Source organism: Ursus americanus, chromosome 1 (genome assembly GCF_024610735.1).
Source record: "Ursus americanus isolate L20-20 chromosome 1, mUrsAme1.1.p, whole genome shotgun sequence".
Lineage (NCBI taxonomy): Eukaryota > Metazoa > Chordata > Mammalia > Carnivora > Ursidae > Ursus > Ursus americanus.
Window position 1 is genome coordinate 75,796,523 of NC_142127.1, and position 13,725 is coordinate 75,810,247.

A 13,725-nucleotide genomic window follows, 5' to 3' on the forward strand; every position below is an offset into this window, starting at 1 on the left:
ATGGTAAAGAAAATTAAAAATCACATGTTTTTTACATTATCTTAGTTATTTGACAAACATATTCACACAATTTGAATTAATTATGTATACTACTTTTTTCCTATCTCCTTAAGGGTCAGGAATCGTTTAATAAATTTCCCCAGTACCTCCCTACTGTGGGGGTGAGGTAGCATTTGGAGAGGATGGTTCTTTTACCAGGAAAGCTATTTTGCATATTGCAGAATATTTAGTACTGCTGGCCATTGGACTTAAAGCATAATGAAGACCCCTCAGTCATTGTGACAACTAAACCAAAACAAACAAACAAAATACAATCTTACATTGGAAATATTGTGAGTGGATTCCAGACCACTGCAATAAAGTGAACATCACAATAGTGAGTCAAATGAATTTCTTGATTTCCCAGTACATATGAAAGTTATATTTATGCTATATTGTAGTCTATTAAGTGTGCAATAGCATTACATCTAAAAAATAATGTTCATACCATAATTTAAATATATTTTATGGCTAAAATATACTGATCTTCCTCTGAGCTTTCAGTGAGTCATCATCTTTTTGCTGATGGGAGGGTCTTGCCTTGGTATTGATGGCTGCTGACTGATCAGGGTGGTGGTTGCTGAAGATTGGATGGCTGCGGCAATATCTTAAAATAGGACAACATTGAAATTTGCCTCATCAGTTGACTTCCTTTCAAGGACAATTTCTCTGTAGCACATGATACTGTTTATAGCATTTTAATCCACAGTAGAACTCTTTCAAAAATGGAATCAATCCTCTCAAACCCTGCCACTCCTTTATCAGCTAAGTTTATAAAATGTTCTTCATCTTTTGTTGTCATTTCAGTAATCTTCACAGTGTCTTCATCAGGAGCAGATCTATCTTAACAAACCACTTTCTTTGTTCATCTATAAAAAGCAAGTCCTCATCTGTGCAAGTTTTATCATGTGATTATAGCAATTTCATCACATCTTCAGACTCTACTTCTAATTCTAGTTCTCTTGCATTTTTCACCACATTTGCAGTTACTTCTTCCATGGAGGTCTTGAACTATTCAAAGTTGTCCATGAGAGTTGGACTCAACATCTTCCAAACTCTTGTTCATTTCTATATTTTTAATTTTTTGTTTATTTTTTATTTTTTTTTGAGATTTATTTATTTATTTATTTTCATTTCAATATTTAGACCTCTTCCGATGAATCACAAATGTTCTTAATGGCATCTCGAATGGTGAATCCTTTCCAGAAGATTTTCAATTTACTTTGCCCAGATCCGTCAGAGGAATCACTGTTTATGGCAGCTACAGCCATATAAAATGTATTTCTTAAATAATAAGACTTGAAAGTCAGAATGACTTCTGAATTCATGGGCTACAGTATGGATTATGTGTTAGCAGGCATGAAAGCAACATTAATCTCCTTGTTCATCTCCATCAGAAGTCTTGGGTGACCACGTGTATTGTCAATGAGCAGTAATATTTAGGATGGAATTTTTTTTCTGAGCATCAGCTCTCAACAGTGGGCTTAAAATACTCAGTAAACCATATTGTAAACAGATGTGCTGTCATCCAGATTTGTTCCTTTTATAGAGTACAAGCAGCGTAGATTTAGCATAATTCTTAGGGGCTGTAGCATTTTTGGATTGGTCAATGAGCATTGGCTTCACCTTGGTTACCAGTTGCAATAATTCCTAACAAGAGAGTCAGCCTGTGCTTTGAAGCTTTGAAGCTAGGCATTGACTTCTCTCTAGCTATGGAAGTCCCAGAGGGCATCTTTTTCCTATGTAAGACTCTGTTGTCTACATTGAAAATCTGTTGTGTAGTATAACCACTTACATTAATTATTTTGGCTGGATCTTCTGGATAACTTGATGCAGCTTCTACATCAGTACTTGCTGCTTCATTTTGGACTTTTATGTTACAGAGATGGCTTCTTTCCTTAAACCTCATGAACCAGCCTCTGCTAGTTGCCAGCTTTTCTTCTGTAGTGTCCTCACCTCTTTCAGCCTTCATTGAATTGAAGAGAGTTAGGTCCTTGCTCTACATTAGGTTTTGGCTTAAGGGAATGTTGTGACTGGTTTGATCTTCTGTCCATACAGCTAAAACTTTCTCTGTGTCAGCATAAGGATGTTTGGTTTTCTTATCATTTATGTGTTCACTAGAGTAGCACTTTTAATTTCCTTCAAGAACTTTTCCTTTGCATTCACAACTTGGCTAACTGGCATAAGTGGCATAGCTTTTAGCCTGTCTAGGCTCTGGGCACACCTTCCTCACTAAGCTTAAACATTTCTAACTTTTGATTGAAAGTGAGAGATGTGTAACTGTTCTTGTCACTTGATCACATAGAGGCCATTGTAGGGTTATTAATTGGCCTAATTGGAGTATTGTTGTGTCACAGAGAATACGGAGGCCCAAGGAGAGGGGGAGAGATGGGGAACTGCTGGTCAGTGAACACACACATTTGTCAATTAAGTTCTCTGTCTTATATGGTTGTAGTTTGTGGCAATCCAAAGCAATTATGATAGTAAAAGCAAAGATGACTATTCAAAGTTCACTGTAATGACCATAATAATAATAAAAAAGTTTGAAATATTGCAAGAATTATCAAAGTGTGATACACAGACATAAAGTGAACAAATGCTGTTGGAAAAATGGTGTTGATAAACTTGTTTGATGCAGGGTTGCCACAAACCTTCAATTTGTCAAAACTCAGTATCTGGGAAGTTCAATGAAACGAAATATGTCTGTATCACTTCCACACATTCTCAGTTGACCCTTCTGGACAAGTGGTCCTGTCTAAATTAGGACTGCTTTTTATCTACTGATTTGTATTCCGGGTGTCAACTGACATGAACCAATCAAAATACAAAGGATAGCTGTCTAAATCTTTTTAATAATGTAAATTATTCCAGTAATTCCCATCTTTTTTTTTTTTTTTGAGATTTTATTTATTTACTTGACAGAGAGAGAGAGCACAAGCAGGGGGAGCGGCAGGCAGAGGGAGAAGGATAAGCAGGCTCCCTGCTAAGCTGAGGATGTTTCCCTCTATTCCTAGTTTGCTGAGAGTTTTCATCATGAATGGGTATTGGATTTTTTCAAGTGCTTTTTCTGCATTGATTGATTTGATCATGTGATTTTTCTTTTTAGCCTGTTGATGTGTGATAGATTACATTAATTGATTTTCAGATATCAAACCAGCTTTGCTCACCTGGAATACATAGCCCTATATATTTTTTCCCCAAATGCTCAACTGTACATAGGACTTGTGATTTTTTAGTCTTAGCAATTCTATGTTCAAATCTCCTTGATAGGATTCTGTTTTTATGCATTGGTGTGTGTGTGTGTTTTAAGATTTATTTATTTATTTATCTATTTGAGAAAGAAAGAGAGCATGAGTGAGCACAAACAGAGGGAGGGGAAGAGGGAGAAGCAGACTCCTGCTGAGCAGGGAGCCTGACGCAGGGCTGGATCCCAGGATCCCGGGGTCATGCATGACCTGAGCAGAATGCAGATGCTTAACTGTCTGAGCCACCCACCCCTATGTATTCTTTTAACTTTAATTTTTCATATATAAAATGAAGAGATTGAACTATTAAAACTAAAATTCTGCTTAGTGCTCTATTTCTATGATTCATGTCTGGAATATTTAGGCTGTTATTGCCAAAAAGCCCAGCATTTTAAAATTTTTATTGTAAAATATTTCAAACACACACTCAGACAGATATTGAAGACCAAGATTTAGCAAGGAGTACATTTTGTCATATTTGCACTTGATTTACTTAAAAAATGTTTGTGTGCTTATATTAGGTTGGTTAAAACTCCACTCTGTAATTATAGTATCTTTCCTCCTTACCAAAACTGATCACTCTCCTGAAATTAGTATGAATCCTTTTTTAAAAAAATTATACCTAAAGTTTTAGTACATAATATATGCATCCATAAACAACCTACATTATTATTTTGGGTTATTTTATTTTATATAAATGGTACCATACTGCATAATGTTTTCAAAAACCATTTTTAAAGAAGTTACATGAAGGTGGGGTGCCTGGGTAGCTCAGTTGGTTGAGCGTCCAACTCTTGGTTTTGGCTCAGATCATGATCTCAAGGTCCTGGGATTAAGCCCGGTGGCTGTGCTCTCTCTGTACCCCTCTCCCCGCTCATACTCGCTGTCTCTCTCTCTCTGTAAAATAAATAAATAAATCTTTAAAAAATTACATGGAGAGTAAGAGTATTAGTTATTTCCATATTTTGCATTAATTGAATTACACAAATATCCTCCCACCATTGAATTAGGATATTAAAATTTGGGGGGGGGGCTACAAATTAAGAAACCAAAGCAAGTAGGGAAATTGGGATTTGAATTCTGGTTCACCCAACTCCCAAGCCCGTGTCTTATCATATACCAGGCTGTTTACATTCCATTCTTTGATGATGCCAGGATTGAGTGACTACTGCAACTTCTCATTTAGGTATTTGCCTTAATTTGGGGCATTGTTCAAAGCAGTAAAGAATAGTGGTCTCCTTTTTAACATCAGAAAATTTTGTAACATCCGCTTTTCAGAATCTGTTGATTTAGAAAATATGTAATGATAAAGAAACTTTGGAAGGGTGCCTAATTAACTTAGTTAAGAATAGTAGTTTCCTGAGGTGGAGGAAAGTAACAGTAGAATAAGCAAATGGGAACAAAGTTATGAGCGAAACTTTTCACTACATATCTTTATATTTCTGTATTTTAAACCATATAAAGCATTGCCTGCTCAAAAAAAGGCTTTAGAGAGGAAAAAGAAATATGTAATTGTGGAATTTACCCATACTTTAAGATGGTACTTATTACTCATAATGACATCTAGCTAATTTGCAAATCCGTAATGCCTGTATCTGTGGACAACATACTCATTCAGTTTACAGATGGTGTTTGATAAACAGGTGCACCTGCTGCAGACCCAGTGGAACAATTCTGGAGTACCTACATGGTTGAAATCTAGCAGTTTGATAACTGTGGTTCTAGGCCCATCTAGGGTCAAACTTACTTAATGATTCTTATCATTTACTAAATTTGACCTTACATGATATGAAAAGCAGTTTATTGAGAAATGAATTGTTTGTGACCATAATTTTATCAAAATAACAAAATAATTGAAGGGTAATTTTTCCTGTTACTATTTTATGGTGCAACAGCAAGGCTGTTTTGCAAACATGTGTTTCTTTGGGCATTTTACCTTTTTCTTAAATACTTTGCTAGGTATGTAAATTGATACTTGAAAATACTTTTTAACCAAATAGCCATCAAAACATTACTCTATGTAGACTGTGATCATTGAAATTTAAGAAGAAAAAGAGCCCTTTTAAAATTTTAGATCCTTTTAATTTTTTTGATGAATTGTTTTTAAAATTCATTACAGAAATAATGCATGGTCTTCATTATAGAAGATTTCAAAAGGGCGGAGAAATAAAAAAAAGAACATTCAGTTCTCTCCATCCAGAAATGATGACTGCTTATACCTTAAGTTTTTGCTATTGTAAACAGTTTAAAATATAACAAGTTGAATGAAAATAATAATAAATTTTAAAAAAAATTAACTTAAAAATCTACATTTCACCTGAAACTAATATTACACTGTATGTTAACTAATTGGAATATTTTAAATAAAAACTTGAAACTACTAAGAAATAAAAAATAAATACAATTATGAAACAATGAATTTTTCTGATAAGTTAGCATAATATTTATTTGGCAGACATTCTGGAATCAGACAAACATGGGTTTGAATCTTTACCCTGATACTTAACAGCTGGGTGATTTGGGTTAACTTACTTATCCCTCTGTGTGTCTTAGTATCCTTCTTTGTAAAATTGAAATGATAATGCCCATCTAATAGGATTATTGGGAGGATCACCAAGATTCCAACTGTAATTTCCATTTAACAGTTAAATGTATGTTTTTATTTCTCAAGATAACAGATGTTTGTTATAATTTAAGGAGATTAGTTTGTTTTTTAGAAGGATGAAATTTTTGGTCAAAGGTACAGGAAGATTTCTACTTAGCCGATTTTATATTTTGAAATGCAATTACTATCAAGTTAGAATTGATTTGGACATTCTAGGATTATCATTGGCTAGATTTTTTTTTTTTTTAACCTTGCCTTGCCAGTCTTTAGGCAGTAATTGATTGAAAGTGGTAGAGAAGGGCGCCTGGGTGGCTCATTCAGTTAAGCATCTGCCTTTGGCTCAGGTCATGATCCCAAGGTCCTAGGATTGAACTCCACCTAGGGCTCCTTGCTCAGCAGGGAGTCTGCTTCCCCTCTCCCTCTGCCTATCGCTCCCTCTGCTTGCACTCTCTGTCTCAAATAAATCAGTAAAATCTTAAAAAAAAAAAAAGAAAGTGGTAGACAAATCTTCATTGTTTCATTATAACTGTTCCTTTTGATCCTGGCTATAGAGGCAGATGAGGAAAAATGGCAGTTCTTCTTCCATTGGAAATAAAGCAATTGTACATTTTAATGGCTGATGAGGGCAGAGTTGGTTGAATATAAGCTAGAGACTGGCATTCATGGTGGTATTCTTCTCGACTTCTGGTATAGCCATAGAAGTTTTTAAGCTTGGGATAAATGCTTCATGACATCGACTTCCTTTATAGCCACTGTCTTAGAAATATACTATCACTATCATGGAAGTACTGAATATGAGCCAGCTAATTTTCAGAACTAAATTTCATTTGAGTTGAAGGGAACACACAAAAATCCTCTTTAATCTGACATAAATAAATGAATAGATGTAAACACAATGCAGAGTCAGGTGTTGTAGACATTAGATTTATTTTGTAGACATGACTTTGAAGAATGAGCCTGCCTTATGTTAAGAAGAATGTTTTATAGGAGATTTTTCTATATGTGCTCCAGGTTTTACTTTTGTGATTCTCAGAGCTTATATAATGGAATTAAATATTTGTATGATTGTATCTTTCTGAGGAAATTGGCATGCTGAATATTTGTGGTTATAAGAAAAAGATTGATGTGAGGAAGAGATAAAAGAGATAAATGGCATGTGAGAAGGATAACGTATATGGTTTGATGTTTTGGTCTGTTACCTATCACTGAACATTGCAAAATTAAAGATGTTTTAAAAATGCATGTAATTTTGCAGTGAGTGAATGGAAAGAGAAGTTAGTATTGATTACATTTTTTTTTCTCCCATAAATTATGGTAAGCTAATAAAAATTATCCTAAGTATAAAATCCGAATTTTCCTCATATGAACTATTGATAGTTAATTCTTCCATGTGCTATAAATTAACAAATATTCTACCATCAATAGGTTAGATCATTCGGTCACCTTTTGGATATGATTTGAGATTTGTGGCCACAAGAACTGTCACCATCCTCTCACATCCTCGTGTGGCTGGTCACAAGAATCCTAACCCACCTCTCACATCCTTGAAAATCATCCATACCAAGTTACTTCGTTCCTGAATTTTCTTCATCAGAAATTTCTTTTTGAGATAAAGCATTGCATTTCTCAAAAGTCCCCCTTTAAAAAAATTAATAAACTTTATTTTTGAGAGCAGTCTTAGGTACACAGGAAAATGAAGTAGAAAGTACAGAGAGTTCCCATATATCCCCATCCCTACACAGGTGGAGCTGCCCCACTATTGATATCCTGCATCTCTGTGATACATTTGTTAGAACTGACAAACCTGCAAATACCCATCATCATCACTTGGAGTCCACAGTTTACCCTTAGGTTCATTCTTGGTATCATACATTCTATGGACAAATATATAATGACAATATCCACCATTATAGTATCATACAGAAGAGTTGCACTGCCCTAAAAATCCTCTGCTCTGCGCATTCATCCCTCCCTTCTCCCAGCTCCTGGCAGCCACTGATTTTTTTACTGTCTCCATAGTTTTGCCTTTTCCAGAATGTCATATATTTGGAATCACACAGTATATAGCTTTTTCAGATTGTCTTCTTTCACTTCCAGTTTCCTCCATTCTTTGTTTATCCATTCTTCAGTTGAGGGACATTGGGGTTATAAATAGTTTTGGGTAACTACAAATAAAGTCACTCTAAGCATTTAGATAAAAGTTTTTGTGTTAACATAGTTTTTATACATTTAGGTTAATACCTAGGAGCAGTTTTACTGAGTTAAATGTTAAATTAAACAAACTTAGAAGAAACTAGCAAACCGTTTTCCACAGAGGCTGTACCATTTGCATTTTCATCAGAATTGTTTTCCCACCTGTGTCAGTATCCTTGACAATACTTGGTATTGTCAAGGGTTTATTGTTTTGCTTTATTTTTAACTTTTAGTCATTTTAATAGATGTGTAGTACTATTTTATTATAGTTTTAATTTGCATATTTTAATGTGAAATTCACATTTTTCATGTGAAAACCTATTTGTCAAATGCCTTTTTATTTTTATGTGGGGGAAGGGAAATAGAGATAAAGATTAGTGGATCAATCTTGTCCTTGGCATGCTTCTAGGAAAAGCTGGCCTGCAGAAGTTTCCACATTAAAGGGCTCTGGGTGTCCAGGGAAAGAGGGCATACTTTGCCTGTTTGACCTTATTACAAAGGACTAGTCTTTGTTTATTAAACAACAACAAAAACACCCCATAACTGGAGTCTCTCATTTCAGATATTTAATGCCATAATTAGCTGGTATTTATTTTGCCACACTTTACTTCGTTTATATGTAAGGAATACTGCTTGAATGATTTTTTTTTTAAAAGATTTTATTTATTTATTCGACAGAGATAGAGACAGCCAGCGAGAGAGGGAACACAAGCAGGGGGAGTGGGAGAGGAAGAAGCAGGCTCATAGCGGAGGAGCCTGAAGTGGGGCTCGATCCCAGAACGCTGGGATCACGCCTTGAGCCGAAGGCAGATGCTTAACCGCTGTGCCACCCAGGCGCCCCAGCTTGAATGATTCTTTAAACCAAGATTTTGTAGTACAAGCCAGTTTCTCCCAGTACTAGAAGTACTTGGTCAGAGGAAGTTAGGGAATTTGAATGGTTTGTAAGATTTTCATGGACAGATGTATATGATGGGGCATAATGTATTCTCTTGGTGGAGCACATGGTCCTAAGGTCAAGTTCCTTTTCGTAGATGCCATACTTTATCTTTCTAGAATATTATTCTTGTTTTACTTTAAATAAACAAGATTCCTTTTAAAATTGAACATGTACACAAATGTTCATAGCAGTTTTATTTCTGATAGCTGAAAACTGGCAACTACCCAGATGACCTTTTTAAAGGGTGAAAAGTTAGACAGATTGTGGTACATCTATACTATGGAATACTCTATAAAAAGTAACAAATTATTGATACATGCAACAACTGGGATGAACCTCAAGGAAAATTTGCTTAGTGAAAAAAGCCAATCTCAAAAGGGTATGTGTTGCATGATTCTATTTATATAACTGTTGAGAAATAGCATAATTATCAAACTGGAGAACAGATTAGTGGTTACTATATTTTAGGAATAGAGACAGACAGATGGCGATTATAAATGGTTAACATGAGGGAGTACAGTTGAGTATTTTTATTTTTGTTTATTTTATTATTATTATTTTTAAGATTTTATTTATTCATTTGTCAGAGAGAGAGCACAAGAAGGGGGAGTGACAGGTAGAGGGAGAAGCAGGCTCCCGGCTGAGTGAGGAGCCCAATGTGGGACTTGATCCCAGGACCCTGGGATCATGACCTGAGTCAAAGACAGATGCTTAACCAATGGAGCCATCCAGGTGTCCCTTGATTTTTTTTTTAATTTAAAGGTTTTATTAATTTATTTGACGGAGAGTGCAAGCAGGGGGAACGGCACGCAGAGGGAGAGGGAGAAGTAGATTCTCCGCTGAGCAAGGAGCCCAATGTGGGGCTCAATCCCAGGACCCTGAGACCATGACCTGAGCTGAAGGCAGACGCCTAACTGACTGAGCCACCCAGGCACCCCAAGTATTTTGATTTTGAGATAATGTAACAATTGCATAGATTTGCAGTCACATACACAGATTATTACATGTATAACTGGTGAAATCTGAATAAGCTATGTGAATTGTCCTAATGTCAATTTCCTGACTTTGGTATTGTGTAGTGATTGTGTGGAATGTTTGCACTGAGGAGAGAGGCATTAGACTTCACTCGGCATTTCTTTCCAACTACCTATGAGTCTATAATTATTTCAAAATAAAAATTTTTCAGTCTAAAAATAATTGATTCAAATACAAATACTCTTGTTTTTGAAATGTGTACTACATGGATATATTTTCATGAAAATTTAAGTAATGTAAGAGTATTTGGTAAAAAGGGAAAAGGGCAAATAGTTAATATTTTCAGAGAAGTTGCCTTTTTTCTCCTTTCTTTCTTCCCTTCGTAAAAATAAAGAAGTATAATGATGTTGCTGATTTATATCTGTAATGAGAGTTAACTGATGCAGACATGATAAAATTATGCCATACCTTTACATCCTGCTTTTTTGGTAGTGTTGTATCATGGAGTGGGAAATTCAAGAGAGCTTAGTATTCCAGATATACTGTACCTGTTCCTGGAAATTAAATGCTGCATAGAATTAGCAAATATTGATCCAGGAAGCATATGTAAACAGAAAATGGTGACTTTATTCTCAGTAATTTGGATGTATATGTGGGGGGAAATAATACAATATTGCTTTTTCACTCATACTATTTTTATAGCTTCATTTATTGTAGAGTGGTAGAACAGCTAGATTATTGCCTAGATTTTGTAACCTTTGAATGGGGATATGATATTGAGTATAATACATGTAGATGTGAAAACTGTCTGTCCTTAATAGTATTGGGGATTCGTGCCGTACAAAATGAGTTAAATAAACCTGATCTTGCTCTGGGAATAAATGAATTTCGCCTCCAGCTTGGTGTGGGAGATATGCATGTAAACAGATAAATAAAATCCTAAAGTAGTTAAGAGTAAAGAGCTTTGGGAGTAAAGTCTGCAGACTTCACTGAAGAGCAAGAAAAAATGACATTCTGGATATTGGGAACATACGTGTAAAGGACAGGAAAGGTCTTCCCATGTCAGTGGGATCAGTGGCAAGAGGTAGATTGGGTCCCAGGGCTGACTTACTCATGAGGCACAGGAGGCATAGGGCAGGACATAAGGAGGCATACGGCAGGCCCACACTATTTCTGGAGGCTTTTGATAATTTCTTTTAAAATCAGAAGGAAAAAATAAACTTTTAGATTGAAGAAAATGTTTTAATGTTTAATATTAATATATTTTCTTTGTACCAATGCAGTTATAAAATATAATTTTAAATATTATTATTTTTAAAAGATTTTCTTTATTTATTTGAGAGAGAGACAGAGGTAAAGCACAAGCAGGGAAGGGAGGGAGAAGCAGGCTCCCTGTTGAGCAGGGAGCCCGATGTGGGGCTCCATCCCAGGACCCGGGAATCGTGACCTGAGATGAAGGCAGACGCTTAACCGACTGAGCCACTCGGGCACCCCTTAAATGTTTTTTTATAGAGGAAGGGGCCCATGAAAAAAATAGTTCCTAGTGCCCACAGAAGTGATCATGCAGCTTTGTTGGTTCTTTTTTTTTTTTTTTTTTAAGATTTTATTTATTTATTTGACAGAGAGAGACAGCCAGCGAGAGAGGGAACACAAGCAGGGGGAGTCGGAGAGGGAGAGGAAGAAGCAGGCTTCCAGCGGAGGAGCCTGATGTGGGGCTCGATCCCAGAACGCTGAGATCATGCCCTGAGCTGAAGGCAGACGCTTAACCGCTGTGCCACCCAGGCGCCCCCAGCTTTGTTGGTTCTTGATAATGAAGATCTTACATACTAACTGAAGAGTTTGGATTTATTTCTAGAACATTAGGGACCTAACAGATTTTAAGCATAATCAGTCTGTCTTTTATGAAGATACCTCTGTCAGCAGTTTGGATGAGACTATTTCTAGTTTAATGTAGTTACATTAAATCAGAATTGTTTTAGTGCTTATTACAACCAAATATCACCTGTTTAAAATGAGAAGAACAATTTAAAAAATATTTTATTTATTTATTTGAGAGAGAGAGAATGATTTTTTTTTTAAAGATTTTATTTATTTATTTGACACAGAGAGAGGGAACACAAGCAGGGGGAATGGGAGAGGGAGAAGCAGGCTTCCTGCTGAGCAGGGAGCTCAATGCGGGGCTCAGTCCCAGAACACTGGGATTATGACCTGAGCCGAAGGCAGACGCTTAACGACTGTGCCACCCAGGTGCCCCAGAGAATGATTTTAATCTTTATAATCACTTGGTGAAGTTTGCACATTAGGATAATCTAAGGAAATACTGGTATTAAATGTGTAAAATAATCTAGTAAATATAATTCAACTTGTCATTAAATCAATTTGAATATGTGGCTACATGTTGCAGAAATATGGTTTGATCTAAATTAGGCTGATGTCCTAGAATTAGTTTTTATTATTTAGCTCATGTTGGTAGTATCTTATACAAAACTGCCTGAAATGGTTTTAAATTTGGAATTCAAGTTACATTTATATTTTAGTAATTACTCTGAGTACTGAATTCAGTAATTACTGTCTGTCTCCTAACAGCCCATGTAAGATCCTTGAAGGGTAGAACTCGGTATTACCCTGTTTGCCTAGCCCAATACTTTGAAGGTGCTTTCTCTTGTAATAAATACGGCAGGTCTGTGTGTCTAAATGGACTTGGGCATATAGTTGGCTCTTTTCATTTCTTCCCCAGAGTTTGGTCCTTAGTTCCATAGGTTCAGAAACATTATTTTCGTAGGTCATCTCCAGTGCTAAGGTGCTAGTGAATTAAGCCATACTAGATGGGATACACACCCAAAATGAAGAAATAAATCAGAAACTCAAGAGGAATAAATATATTGGCCATATATAAATACATATATAAATGTATTAGACTGTTATTCTGGCTAGTCAAACCTTAGGAAAGTCAACTTAGGAAACCAAAGATCAGTTATTGCTTTTGATAACCTTTTACTTCTTTGATATTCTCAGCATTGTTGATAAATATTTGTTAAGTGATAAATTATGTGTTAAATATTCTATTGAAATTAGCTAAATCAGATTATGTATATGGAAAAAGATTAACTAGAATTGAAAGTACATTGGGGTTGTCCTTTCAGCATAAAGTGTGATTGAGCATTTCTGTTTCTGGCTTTTATATTGATATTTTTAATAACGAAAAGTCATTTTCTTTTTGCCCACTAATATTCTTAGTTTTTAAAACAAATTTACTAAGGTATACTTTATATACTATGAAATTCACTCATTTTTAGTGACCGATTATTTTTTTTATAAATTTACAGAGCTGTGCACATTACCACAGTCTAATTTTAGAACATTTCTATCTGCCCAAAAAGAAACCATGTACCCACTGGTAGTCCTTCTTCTCGTCCTTTGTTTACCATGCCCAATGATGTATGTTTAGCTTTCTACAACTGACTATAAAATATGATAAAAGTGAATACTGCAGAATTTCCCAAAATTATTCAACCTTTTAGGTTTGTTAATTTGTTTTAAAGTTTGACAATTTAAAGCATGGACTTTTGAAATTATGTTTCTTTATTTAGATACCTAAATTATTTAATAGGAGAGTGGTGAGAATAATTTGTGTAAGAAGGGATTGCTTTTGGGAAATCAGTTTTCACGTTTGCTTCTTATTTGGAGGTGACAAATTAATTAGTGAACAGAAAGAAATTATTGAATAAATA

The 13,725-nt window shown here is 35.4% G+C and overlaps 1 protein-coding gene across 1 annotated transcript in view; it reads left to right on the forward strand.

Moving 5' to 3' along the window:
• BMPR2 (bone morphogenetic protein receptor type 2) overlaps window positions 1-13,725 on the forward strand; it is a 184,487-nt gene that overhangs the window by 80,905 nt on the left and 89,857 nt on the right. The window lies entirely within an intron of this gene.